A 15,086-nucleotide genomic window follows, 5' to 3' on the forward strand; every position below is an offset into this window, starting at 1 on the left:
CTTCTTTAAGTTCTGGACCATGGTCTCTGAATTAACTGTTTCATTCTCCATCCTAATGCAGAATTCCACCATATTATGGTCACTCTTCCCCAAGGGGCCTCGCACAACGAGATTGCTAATTAATCCTCTCTCATTACACAACACCCAGTCTCAGATGACCTCCCCCCTCATTGGTTCCTCGACATATTGGTCTAGAAAACCATCCCTTATGCACTCCAGGAAATCCTCCACCGTATTGCTTCCCGTTTGGTTAGCCCAATCTCTATGCATATTAAAGTCACCCATGATAACTGCTGCACCTTTATTGCATGCACCCCTAATTTCCTGTTTGTTGCCCTCCCCAACATCACTACTACTGTTTGGAGGTCTGTACACAACTCCCACTAACGTTTTTTGCCCTTTGGTGTTCTGCAGCTCTACCCATATAGATTCCACATCATCCAAGCTAATGTCCTTCCTAACTATTGCATTAATCTCCTCTTTAACCAGCAATGCTACCCCACCTCCTTTTCCTTTTATTCTATCCTTTCTGAATGTTGAATACCCATGGATGTTGAGTTCCCAGCCCTGATCATCCTGGAGCCACGTCTCTGTAATCCCAATCACATCATATCTGTTAACATCTATTTGCACAGTTAATTCATCCTCCTTCATTGAAACACCTATGAACTCATCCCTTTTTGGCGTGGAAGCAAATCATCCTCGTTTTGAGGGACTGCCTATGATGATGATTGCCTGGAGTGGTTAAGAATCAGGTCCACATCCATAGTTCTTTCCTTTCCCACATTACAACAGTGACTACACTTCATTGGCTGTAAAGTGCTTTGAGACATCTGGTGGTTGTGAAAGGCGCTGTATAAATCAAGTCTGTCCAAGTCTGTCTTCATACACAAGGTATCAAGGAAAATTACCAGCTAGGGTTAAGGTTAACATGTTTGGTGTCATACTGGGCAATCTATCCGAAGGCAATATATATGCAAGTTTTCTGATGACACTAAGTGAGATGGACAGTAAGTTTCGAGGGATTGCCTATGATGATGATGTAGTGTAGATGGGAGCAGGAAGTTGCAAAGTGACATTAATAGATTGAGTGAGTGGGCAGAACTGTGTTAGTTGGAATTCACTGTGGGGTAATGTGAGGTCATCCACTTTGGACCTTAGAAAGATGTATAAGTATTTTCTAAATGGTGAGAAGCCAGGAACTGTGGAGGAGCAGAAAGATTACGGGGTCCATGTACATAAATCACTAGAAACTGGTGGACAGGTACAGAAAATAATTAAAAAGACTAATGGAGTGTTAGCCTTCATCTCAAGGGGGCTGGAATACAAAGGGGATGGAAGTCATGCTACAATTGTACGAAGCTCTGGTTAGACCGCATCTGGTGTATAACATTGAATTCTAAGCACCGCATGTCAGGAAGGATATCTTGGCGCTTGGAAGGGGTGCAGTGCAGATTCCCCAAAGTGATACGAGGACTAAAAGGGTTAAGTTATGAGGACAGATTGCATAGACTAGGTTGTATTCCCTTGAGTATAGGAGATTAATGGATGATCTAATTGAGGTGTTTAAGATGATTAAAGTATTTGATACGGTGGATATAGATAATCTATTTCCGCTGGTGAGATAGTCCAGAATAAGGAGGCATAACCTTCAGGGGCATTGTCAGGACTTCTTCAGACAAAGGGTAATGGAAATCTGGAACCCTCGCGCCCAAAAAGCTGTTGAGGCTAGGTCAATTGAAAATGTTAAAACTGAGATTGTTGTTTTTTTGTTAGCAAAGACTATTAAGGAATATGAAACCAAGGCAGGTAAATCGAGAGAAGATACAGATCAGCCATGATCTAATTGAATGGCAAAACTGCTTGAGGGACTGAATGGCCTACCCCTGATCCTATGTCCCTATGTTCCTAGCACAGAGTACCTGCTGGAAACAGCACGTAGTGTGATCAAACTGGAAAAATAGAAAATTCATTGTAAAATGGACTAGTTAGAAGAATTTTCAATTTTTTTCTAACTCAAATAGTACAAATAAATATCATTCATGTCATTTCAGCAACCACCAGTTTCTTTGAAAATGTAGGACAAATTGCACAGTTTGGAGGAATATAAAAATATTAATTGGCTGATTCTGAATGTTTGCAGCTGAAGTCGTTTTCATGGTTTATCCCTTCTTATGACATTGCTGTTAAAAGTCGAAGAAAATCGAGCAAAAGAAAATAAAGAGCAAAATGAATGATAACTATTTTTAAACTGCTAATTTTCCTTTGTGTTGTTTAATTCCTGGTCTACAAATCTATGCAAGGGGATTTCTGCTGGCCAAATCTAAGATAAGCGCGCATATATTTTCCCCTCAAATAAGCTGCAAATGAAATCTGTAAAAGGCAATGCTTTTATAAACTGAATCCAATGTAGTTAGTAAGTTATCACTGTACGTAGCAAAACAAAGACAAGAGCTTGGTATAACATTGGTTTTATATAACGATCGTGATTTATTATAAAACCTGGAGTAAATGGTGCTAGTGCTCATGGGCTTGCATACTGCTGATAAAATCTCAGTAAAGTTGCAGTTTCTTATGCTCCCACTAGAAGGTGCTGAATCCCCATGTATAACTGCACAGGCAAGGATGAAAAAGCCCAGGGTCAGGAGCAAGTGTGGGACACAGGGAAAGGTACCAGAATTAACCACTAAACAGTATAAAGCATGAATAGCTTTTGTTGAAGAGGTTGATAAAGCAAGTTTCTATCTCAAGACACTTTTAGACCACTAATTTAGTGACTTGGTCAAATTGCCTTGAAAACAAGATCATACTTTGGGATTACAATTTTTCCATTCCAAATTAATTATGAAGTAACAGAAACAAATCCAAAAGGTATTGCCCAGCAAGTAGTAGGATAAAGAATCACTTGTAGCTCATTGTTAACAACTTATTGCTGTAATGCAAAATTCACAGATGTCTGAGCCACATTTTCGATATTGTCAGACTCATTGTAGAAAGTGGAGATCAGATTAAACACAAACCAGAGGATGGAATAACAAAGACAAAGCATTCAGTCACCAGCTTTCAGATAGAGTAAAGTTAGAGGCAATAACCTAGTGAATTTAAATCCAGTTTTGCGGATTAGCTGAACATGGAGAAGATGAGGCAATGCACACGGGACTGGAGATTTAAGATTCAAAGGCTCAGCATATCTATCAGCACCTTGTTTATCAGCCCAATGAAACTACTTCAATATTCCGTATTATACAAAGATAATTTTTTTCAAATTAACCAAGGCCAGTGAAGTGGATACTCCTAACAGTAATTAGGACACACAGCTGCGTGTCCTAGCTCATTTGGTTATGAGCCAGCATCTTATACAAATCTGTTTAAAGGCTGTTCAACGGCATTCAAATGTTTCTTAGAACAGCTTGATTAAACAGTGGAAAGAATCTGTTAGCATGATGCATGGAAAGAATATTTTAAGTTATCATTTATTGTTGTAAAGTAAAAGTAAATAATATTATTTAATGATGAATGATAAATGCCAGAAGGGTAACAGGTGAAATAGGTTACTGAGAATCATCTCGGCATTGAGTGGTGTAACTTCTGTCCACAATGTAATGGGCTTATGATTCTGTTTCATTAGGTTTCATTGTGCAAAGAAGAAAATGTAACCTATACACAGTAAAATAAAACAAATAAAGTTTGTGATATTCCCATAGAGATAAGAGGGTGCTGAATCTCATCATGAGGAGCAACTTGCTCCAAAGACATTCTTTTAGAATGCTGTTACGATTTTGCTAGAAATATCAAATATAGAAAAGTTTTTCAGTGTTTACCAAAAAACAACTTGCCCCATTATTTTGAAGCATTTTGAAGCTGAAAAAGAAGGAATTGTCAATGACCAGTGACAGATCTCTAATCGCCTCTAAACTGCACTCTAATTTCAGTTATATATGACAAGAGCTACCCATCCTGTGGCCACTCAAGGCAATCAATATCAGTATTGATAATTTACTTTAAATGATGTACCAGCATTTGAGGTTCTCTTATTGTTACACAAATGCTCAGAATCAGGCTGCTTCATTTTTCTAAACACAGTATATTATAAAAGGTTCTTCTTCAATTCCATCATTTTACATGTAATTTAAGTTACTTTATTCGCCAAAAATGTTTTACTCGGTTTCTCCTTTGGCAGGTGCTGTAATATGTCCACTGGCAGCCTTTATATAGCGGCTAACTGTTATGCTCTTAATAAAGTGATGGAACTGAGTACTGTATACAGTGAGTAAGTGTGATCTTAGCTGCTTTATTTAAACTCCAGAGTGTTGGTACAGCATGGGAGACCTGCTTATATACAGTGCTCCCAAGAGATGCTGGGATCCCTGGGGACTCCAACAGGTGGTGGTATGATACAGGTTGCCAAGGGTTACATACATAACACTAACCATGGCATAGTATCTTGCTAATGATTGAGGTTGTTGCTGGAGCACCTGCACCAGTTGTACATGACGTTGCTTTCTGTACTGGAGATGGTGTCGAAATCATCATCATCATCATCATAGGCAGTCCCTCGGAATCGAGGAAGACTTACTTCCACTGCTAAAGTGAGTTCTTTGGTGACTGAACAGTCCAACACGAGAGCCACAGACCCTGTCACAGGTGGGACAGACATTCGTCGGGGGAAGGGGTGGGGTGGGACTGATTTGTCGCACGCTCCTTCCGCTGCCTGCGCCTGACCTCTTCATGCTCGCGCCATTGAGATTCGAAGAGCTCAGCGCCCTCCCAGATGCACTTTCTCCACTTAGGGCGGTCTTCGGCCAGGGACTCCTAGGTGTCAGTGGTGATGTCGCACTTTACCACGGAGGCTTTGAGGATGTCCTTGTAATGTTTCCACTGCCCACCTTTGGCTCGTTTGCCATGAAGGAGCTCCGCATAGAGCAATTGCTTAGGGAGTCTCATGTCTGGCATGCGAACTATGTGGCCTGCCCAGCGAAGCTGATCAAGTGTGGTCAATGCTTCAATGTTGGGGATGTTAGCCTGGGCGAGAACACTGATGTTGGTGCGCCTGTCCTCCCAGGGGATTTGCAGGATCTTGTGGAGACATTGTTGGTGATATATCTCCAGCGACTTGAGGTGTCTTCTGTACATACAGGAGGGCAGGTATTACTATAGCCCTGTAGACCATGAGCTTGGTGGTAGATTTGAGGGCCTGGTCTTCGAACACTCTTTTCCTCAGACGGCCAAAGGCTGAGCCACTGCATCAATGTCTGTCTTTGTTGATAAGAGGCTCCCAAGGTATGGGAAGTGGTCCACGTTGTTGAGGGCCGCACCGTGAATCTTGATGATGGGGGAGAAGTGCTGTGCGGCGAGGACAGGCTGGTGGAGGACCTTTGTCTTACGGATGTTAAGCGTAAGGCCCATGCAGTGAACTGCAATTTGAGGAATATCCACTACACTAATTTGGAATATTTCAACTATCCCCCAAAAGTATTGTATTCAATGTTCTTGAAAGCCTTGAAAATACATTTCAACGATAAGGAGCATTATTATGAATAAAATCCATAATTCATGAAAATGCAAATAATGAAAACCTAAGCCTCACTCTTTAATATTAGTTTGCAATAATCTAATCTTTTCATACCATTTACTTCAATACTATCAATTAAATGAACTCTTGTTCCTTTTCAGGACACATCTATTCAGCTTGATTTTCCTATGTGACCGTTTCATTTTGTAGCTGAGCAGAGGAAGCTTTTGCCTCACAAAAAGAGAGAAAGAACTTTCTGCTCTAATGGAAGAGGTTTACTATATAAATAAAGTATCATAAAGCAATTCGAGACTTCTTGAAAAGATAGACACACTGGGTTCTAATTCATCTTAATTAATTTCCAATAATGATTTAACAGAGGCAAATTAACTTGCTAACATCAATAAAAAAAATCTCTGAAGGAGAAATATTATTTGAAGTAGAATTTAAACCAACATTTTTAATGTCTCAATCAAAAGATGGTGCCTCCAACAATGCAGGAACCCATCAGTACAGAACTAAGGATTATGTGCTGAAATCCTGGAGTGAATCTTGAATCCATAACCTTCTCACTCCGAGGCAAAAATGCTACTAACTAAGCCAAGCTGAATATAATGCTTGGCTAGAACTCTATATTAATTAGTGTAGAACAAATGATTTTGGTAGTCACAAGAAATGTTTATTGTGGCAATAAATCTACTTGGGCCACTGCTCCTCTGAACTTCCTTCATGACTCCATCTGTGACATTCCACATGTTCTCCTTCCTTTCTAGCTCACAATGCTCCATTTCCCACCAGGTGAGTTAGGCTAAAATGACACCCCCCTCCCCCCCTGCCTATTTCCATTGGTCTTTTCTTCTCATACATGCTTCAAAACCCAGGTTTGTTGGCACCAACTAGCTACTCTTTAGTTTATCTAATTCTTTCAGTGCTGATGACATTTTAGGCTTTGAGCCTTCACCCAAGTTTCTCACTGAGGAGCACTCCTGCAATAAATTTTGCTCTGTCTCCTGTAACCTCCAAAGGGATAATCGAGTGAAATGGCTGAGTATGTTGTATAGGTGCAATGCCTTATTTGGATAGAGCTCTTCCAATGAAACACGAGTTTGAGCAGTAAAAAGAACTCACTTAACAAAGATTCTGCTCTGTGAAGACATTGCTCCAAATTAGTTTGTTAATGTTCTGTAGAATGCTTTCTTCAAAATGATTAAAGGGAACAATTACATCACCAGGTCTACTAATTTACCAATTAACTCCCGATTATATGGGGGAGGTGGGACCAGTACAAACCGGACGGTCTGCACCTGGGCAGGACCGGAACCAATGTCCTAGGGGGAGTGTTTGCTAGTGCTGTTGGGGAGGATTTAAACTGATATGGCAGGGGGATGGGAACCAATGCAGGGAGACAGAGGGAAGCAAAAAGGAGGCAAAAGCAAAAGACAGAAAGGAGATGAGGAAAAGTGGAGGGCAGAGAAACCCAAGGCAAAGAACAAAAATGGCCACTGTACAGCAAAATTCTAAAAGGACAAAGGGTGTTAAAAGAATAAGCCTGAAGGCTTTGTGTCTTAATGCAAGGAGTATCCGCAATAAAGTGGATGAATTAACTGTGCAAATAGATGTCAACAAATATGATGTGATTGGGATTACGGAGACGTGGCTCCAGGATGATCAGTGCTGGGAACTCAACATCCAGGGGTATTCAACATTCAGGAAAGATAGAATAAAAGGAAAAGGAGGTGGGGTAGCATTGCTGGTTAAGGAGCAAATTAAGGCAATAGTTCGGAAGGACATTAGCTTGGATGATGTGGAATCTATATGGGTAGAGCTGCAGAATACCAAAGGACAAAAAACGTTAGTGGGAGTTGTGTACAGACCTCCAAACAGTAGTAGTGATGTTGGGGAGGGCATCAAACATGAAATTAGGGGTGCGTGCAATAAAAGTGCAGCAGTTATAATGGGTGACTTTAATATGCACATAGATTGGGTTAACCAAACTGGAAGCAATACGGTAGAGGAGGATTTCCTGGAGTGCATAAGGGATGGTTTTTTAGACCAATATGTCGAGGAACCAACTAGCGGGGAGGTCATCTTAGACTGGGTGTTGTGTAATGAGAGAGGATTAATTAGCAATCTCGTTGTGCGAGGCCCCTTGGGGAAGAATGACCATAATATGGTGGAATTCTGCATTAGGATGGAGAATGAAACAGTTAATTCAGAGACCATGTTCCAGAACTTAAAGAAGGGTAACTTTGAAAGTATGAGGCGTGAATTGGCTAGGATAGATTGGCGAATGATACTGAAGGGGTTATAGAAACATAGAAACATAGAAAATAGGTGCAGGAGCAGGCCATTCAGCCCTTCTAGCCTGCACCGCCATTCAACGAGTTCATGGCTGAACATGAAACTTCAGTACCCACTTCCTGCTTTCACGCCATACCCCTTGATCCCCCGAGTAGTAAGGACTTCATCTAACTCCCTTTTGAATATATTTAGTGAATTGGCCTCAACTACTTCCTGTGGTAGAGAATTCCACAGGTTCACCACTCTCTGGGTGAAGAAGTTTCTCCTTATCTCGGTCCTAAATGGCTTACCCCTTATCCTTAGACTGTGACCCCTGGTTCTGGACTTCCCCAACATTGGGAACATTCTTCCTGCATCCAACCTGTCCAAACCCGTCAGAATTTTAAACGTTTCTATGAGGTCCCCTCTCACTCTTCTGAACTCCAGTGAATACAAGCCCAGTTGATTCAGTCTTTCTTGATAGGTCAGTCCCACCATCCCGGGAATCAGTCTGGTGAATCTTCGCTGCACTCCCTCAACAGCAAGTATGTCCTTCCTCAAGTTAGGAGACCAAAACTGTACACAATACTCCAGGTGTGGCCTCACCAAGGCCCTGTACAACTGTAGCAACACCTCCCTGCCCCTGTACTCAAATCCCCTCGCTATGAAGGCCAACATGCCATTTGCTTTCTTAACCGCCTGCTGTACCTGCATGCCAACCTTCAATGACTGATGTACCATGACACCCAGGTCTCGTTGCACCTTCCCTTTTCCTAATCTGTCACCATTCAGATAATAGTCTGTCTCTCTGTTTTTACCACCAAAGTGGATAACCTCACATTTATCCACATTATACTTCATCTGCCACGCATTTGCCCACTCACCTAACCTATCCAAGTCACTCTGTAGCCTCATAGCATCCTCCTCGCAGCTCACACTGCCACCCAACTTAGTGTCATCCGCAAATTTGGAGATACTACATTTAATCCCCTCGTCTAAATCATTAATGTACAATGTAAACAGCTGGGGCCCCAGCACAGAACCCTGCGGTACCCCACTAGTCACTGCCTGCCATTCCGAAAAGTACCCATTTACTCCTACTCTTTGCTTCCTGTCTGACAACCAGTTCTCAATCCACGTCAGCACACTACCCCCAATCCCATGTGCTTTAACTTTGCACATTAATCTCCTGTGTGGGACCTTGTCGAAAGCCTTCTGAAAGTCCAAATATACCACATCAACTGGTACTCCTTTGTCCACTTTATTGGAAACATCCTCAAAAAATTCCAGAAGATTTGTCAAGCATGATCTCCCTTTTACAAATCCATGCTGACTTGGACCTATCATGTCACCATTTTCCAAATGCGCTGCTATGACATCCTTAATAATTGATTCCATCATTTTACCCACTACTGAGGTCAGGCTGACCGGTCTATAATTCCCTGCTTTCTCTCTCCCTCCTTTTTTAAAAAGTGGGGTTACATTGGCTACCCTCCACTCGATAGGAACTGATCCAGAGTCAATGGAATGTTGGAAAATGACTGTCAATGCATCCGCTATTTCCAAGGCCACCTCCTTAAGTACTCTGGGATGCAGTCCATCAGGCCCTGGGGATTTATCGGCCTTCAATCCCATCAATTTCCCCAACACAATTTCCCGACTAATAAAGATTTCCCTCAGTTCCTCCTCCTTAATAGACCCTCTGACCACTTTTATATCCGGAAGGTTGTTTGTGTTCTCCTTAGTGAATACTGAACCAAAGTACTTGTTCAATTGGTCTGCCATTTCTTTGTTCCCCGTTATGACTTCCCCTGATTCTGACTGCAGAAGACCTACGTTTGTCTTTACTAACCTCTTTCTCTTTACATACCTATAGAAACTTTTGCAATCCGCCTTAATGTTCCCTGCAAGCTTCTTCTCGTACTCCATTTTCCCTACCCTAATCAAACCCTTTGTCCTCCTCTGCTGAGTTCTAAATTTCTCCCAGTCCCCAGGTTCGCTGCTATTTCTGGCCAATTTGTATGCCACTTCCTTGGCTTTAATACTATCCCTGATTTCCCTAGATAGCCACGGTTGAGCCACCTTCCCTTTTTTATTTTTATGCCAGACAGGAATGTACAATTGTTGTAATTCATCCATGCGTTCTCTAAATGTCTGCCATTGCCCATCCACAGTCAACCCCTTAAGTATCATTAGCCAATCTATCTTAGCCAATTCATGCCTCATACCTTCAAAGTTACCCTTCTTTAAGTTCTGGACCATGGTCTCTGAATTAACTGTTTCATTCTCCATCCTAATGCAGAATTCCACCATATTATGGTCACTCTTCCCCAAGGGGCCTCGCACAATGAGATTGCTAATTAATCCTCTCTCATTACACAACACCCAGTCTAAGATGGCCTCCCCCCTAGTTGGTTCCTCGACATATTGGTCTAGAAAACCATCCCTTATGCATTCCAGGAAATCCTCCTCCACCGTATTGCTTCCAGTTTGGTTGACTGTGGATGGGCAATGGCAGACATTTAGAGACCGCATGGATGAACTACAACAATTGTACATTCCTGTCTGTCGTAAAAATAAAAAAGGGAAGGTGGCTCAACCGTGGCTATCAAGGGAAATCGGGGATAGCATTAAAGCCAAGGAAGTGGCATACAAATTGGCCAGAAATAGCAGAGAACCCGGGGACTGGGAGAAATTTAGAACTCAGCAGAGGAGGACAAAGGGTTTGATTAGGGCAGGGAAAATAGAGTACGAGAAGAAGCTTGCAGGGAACATTAAGACGGATTGCAAAAGTTTCCATAGATATGTAAAGAGAAAAAGGTTAGTAAAGACAAACGTAGGTCCCCTGCAGTCAGAATCAGGGGAAGTCATAATGGGGAACAAAGAAATGGCGGACCAATTGAACAAGTACTTTGGTTCGGTATTCACTGAGGAGGACACAAACAACCTTCCGGATATAAAAGGGGTCGGAGTGTCTAGTAAGGAGGAGGAACTGAGGGAAATCCTTATTAGTCGGGAAATTGTGTTGGGGAAATTGATGGGATTGAAGGCCAATAAATCCCCAGGGCCTGATGGACTGCATCCCAGAGTACTTAAGGAGGTGGCCTTGGAAATAGTGGATGCATTGACAGTCATTTTCCAACATTCCATTGACTCTGGATCAGTTCCTATGGAGTGGAGGGTAGCCAATGTAACCCCACTTTTTAAAAAAGGAGGGAGAGAGAAAACAGGGAATTACAGACCGGTCAGCCTGACATCGGTAGTGGGTAAAATGATGGAATCAATTATTAAGGATGTCATAGCAGTGCATTTGGAAAGAGGTAATATGATAGGTCCAAGTCAGCATGGATTTGTGAAAGGGAAATCATGCTTGACAAATCTTCTGGAATTTTTTGAGGATGTTTCCAGTAGAGTGGACAAGGGAGAACCAGTTGATGTGGTATATTTGGACTTTCAGAAGGCTTTTGACAAGGTCCCACACAAGAGATTAATGTGAAAAGTTAAAGCACATGGGATTGGGGGTAGTGTGCTGACATGGATTGAGAACTGGTTGTCAGACAGGAAGCAAAGAGTAGGAGTAAATGGGGACTTTTCAGAATGGCAGGCAGTGACTAGTGGGGTACCGCAAGGTTCTGTGCTGGGGCCCCAGCTGTTTACACTGTACATTAATGATTTAGATGAGGGGATTAAATGTAGTATCTCCAAATTTGCGGATGACACTAAGTTGGGTGGCAGTGTGAGCTGCAAGGCGGATTCTATGAGGCTGCAGAGCGACTTGGATAGGTTAGGTGAGTGGGCAAATGCATGGCAGATGAAGTATAATGTGGATAAATGTGAGGTTATCCACTTTGGTGGTAAAAACAGAGAGACAGACTATTATCTGAATGGTGACAGATTAGGAAAAGGGCAGGTGCAAAGAGACCTGGGTGTCATGGTACATCAGTCATTGAAGGTTGGCATGCAGGTACAGCAGGCGGTTAAGAAAGCAAATGGCATGTTGGCCTTCATAGCGAGGGGATTTGAGTACAAGGGCAGGGAGGTGTTGCTACAATTGTACAGGGCCTTGGTGAGGCCACACCTGGAGTATTGTGTACAGTTTTGGTCTCCTAACCTGAGGAAGGACATTCTTGCTATTGAGGGAGTGCAGCGAAGGTTCACCAGACTGATTCCTGGGATGGCGGGACTGACCTATCAAGAAAGACTGGATCAACTGGGCTTGTATTCACTGGAGTTCAGAAGAATGAGAGGGGACCTCATAGAAACGTTTAAAATTCTGACGGGGTCAGACAGGTTAGATGCAGGAAGAATGTTCCCAATGTTGGGAAAGTCCAGAACCAGGGGACACAGTCTAAGGATAAGGGGGAAGCCATTTAGGACCGAGATGAGGAGGAATTTCTTCACCCAGAGAGTGGTTGCATGTCCAGCCATGAACTCATTGAATGGCGGTGCAGGCTAGAAGGACCGAATGGCCTACTCCTGCACCTATTTTCTATGTTTCTATGTTTCTATTTAGTGGTACCTAAGTCTAACTAAAAGTGCAAAGGATCTATTTGAACCCCCACACAGAAGGAGGGGATATAATCAGCCATGTCCACATACCAGCCTGAGGCCACACCATTCCCACTCGATGGCATTCTATCTTTCCCAAATTTGAAGTCGGCTGCAGGCTAGTGAGGTCCTAATTTAAATCTGAAAGTCACAGCCCAATGACATCATCGGCAGCGTCATGTAATTTTAATGAAGACTTGCGGGCAGTCCGCAGAGTGTCAAAACCCAGCAGAGAAACCGCTTCACACTAGAGTCTTTTTAGAGAACCCCCCCCCACACCCCGGTCCCCAGCTCCACCCCCACACTTACCTTAGACCACTGGTATCCCAACAGTAGGCGGCTCTCACTCTTAATCCTGCTGCTGCCCACTGATCCTGACCTAATTCCAACCAGCATTAGGCGGAGCACCAATTTCAAATATTAAAATGTGGTTAAAATTAGCCGGTCTCCCTTCCTTCTGAACTTCTAGTTGTGCCGCCCACTTTAGGTCTCCCATGCACCAATCCCAAAATTAAAATATCTCAAGGTTCTGGTTTGGAAACCAGTTAAACTTGATAAATATAATTCAGTATTAGCTGAAAAAGTGAAATGCTCTCTTGATCAATAATACCTATTTCTTTGCTGATCATTGCATATGTCATCAACTGTCAAGAAGGAGAAAAGGTCAGACATCACAATTGAACAGCATGTTCCGATTGCTTTACATTCTTGCATTTGCAGATCTATTAGTTTATGGCCCTGAAATTCCAGTTGGAGGCTTCCCGTGGGCAAGTGCCTCCGACCGGAGAATTTTTACGAAAGTACCTAGTGGTCCCGGAAGGAGCCTACGATTGCGGTGGGTGTTATGTATGCAATAAAGGTTCTAACTGAGTATTGTTTAACTAAGCAAGGTACAACCTGGGCTCTGCTTTATTTAGGCCCAAAGTGCCTGACTCTGAAAATGGCTGGCCTTTTATATCTGAGCAGCACCATGTGCGTGCTGCTCAGTGGCCTCCAACAATGACACCATCTGGTGGCTACAAACAGAATGTACATACATGACAGTGGGGAGGCCTTCTCTTCCCGTGCTGTGAAGCATGCTCCCATCTTCCAGGTTCCCACGCAGAAGGTGCAGTCATGTGTGACTGCACAGCCAATCAGGTACAGTATTCTCAATTAATAGCAATGAGAACTCCGTATCTACGAGTTCTCAATGTTATTAATTGAGAAAATAAACAAACACAATAACACCAATTAAAAAATAAAAAACACACCTCACATAATTAAAATTAATTAAAATTAAAGTTAATAAATATCTTAGAGAAAAATCATTTTTTCTGAGTTTTTAAAAAGTTTTTAAAATTATGGTTTTAAATAAAATGTGTATTTTTAATTTTATTTTTATGTTTTAAGTGTGTTTTAAAACTCTTATACCTGTAAAATTCAGTGAAGGTTCACTTGGTTGATTCCGGGGATGAGGGGTTGACTTATGAGGAAAGGTTGAGTAGGTTGGGCCTCTACTCATTGGAATTCAGAAGATTGAGAGATGATCTTATCGAAACGTATAAGATTATGAGGAGGCTTGACAAGGTGGATGCAAAGAGGATGTTTCCACTGATGGGGGAGACTAGAACTAGAGGGCATGATCTTAGAATAAGGGGCCACCCATTTAAAACAGAGATGAGGAGAAATTTCTTCTCTCAGAGGGTTGTAAAACTGTGGAATTCGCTGTCTCAGAGATCTGTGGAAGCTGGGACATTGAATAAATTTAAGACAGAAATAGACAGTTTATTAAACGATAAGGTGATAAAGGGTTATGGGGAGCGGGCGGGGAAGTGGAGCTGAGTCCATGATCAGATCAGCTATAATCTTGTTGAATGGCGGAGCAGGCTCGAGGGGCCAGGTGGCCTACTCCTGCTCCTATTTCTTATGTTCTTCTCAAAATTTGTGCAAATTCTTATTTGAGCAAAACAATCCATTTGTTTGCCAATCTATGGCCCTAGTTGCCAGATGGTCAGATTATGGAATAATATATTAATTGACTTTGGATGGCTAATGGAGAAGAACAGTCTAGTTAACATGCACCACACTGTAAATCCATCTGAGTTAAATATTTGTTCTGCTCTTCAATACATGTTATTTATGAGTATTTAAGTAACTTAGTTTTCAAAATATTTGATGGTTTGATCTTTTATTTTCAAGAACAGTGCATTATTGTACTGTCTGACCATCTTGCAACTAGCATTGATTTTCCTATTGATTCCAGAGCCTCAGACTGGCAAACTCATGTACTACTGTGTCTAACTTTTGAGAAGGAATCTAAAAACTCTCTTTTCATCATTTTCTATCCATCTCAGTGGCCATCTATGGGAAACTGATAATATGTGTGTCAAGGTTTTATTACATGATATGCCAATAACATGAAACAAATGTGAGGAAGATTGTGTCTGAATGAGAAAAGGGATGTGAAACACTTGACGATCTTTATGAACTGTCATGCTGACACTAGCTCCACTTAGGTGCAATAGACTGGAATGTACAACTTTTTTTTCAAACAATAAAATGTATGCAGTGCAAAACTCCATCACTTTAGTTTAAACATGTTGAGGAGGCCAGCAAAGTTCTGCATCATCAAATTGAAGAGCAGAGACAGAATGAGTAATTATAGCAATTAAAATGGGCAGGTGGTAGTGTATTGATGGAAGCTAATGCCATTACTCAACTATTTCAAACATTTTCCAATATTTTGTGTATTTCAAAATGGAAC

Source organism: Pristiophorus japonicus, chromosome 12 (genome assembly GCF_044704955.1).
Source record: "Pristiophorus japonicus isolate sPriJap1 chromosome 12, sPriJap1.hap1, whole genome shotgun sequence".
Classification (NCBI taxonomy): domain Eukaryota; kingdom Metazoa; phylum Chordata; class Chondrichthyes; family Pristiophoridae; genus Pristiophorus; species Pristiophorus japonicus.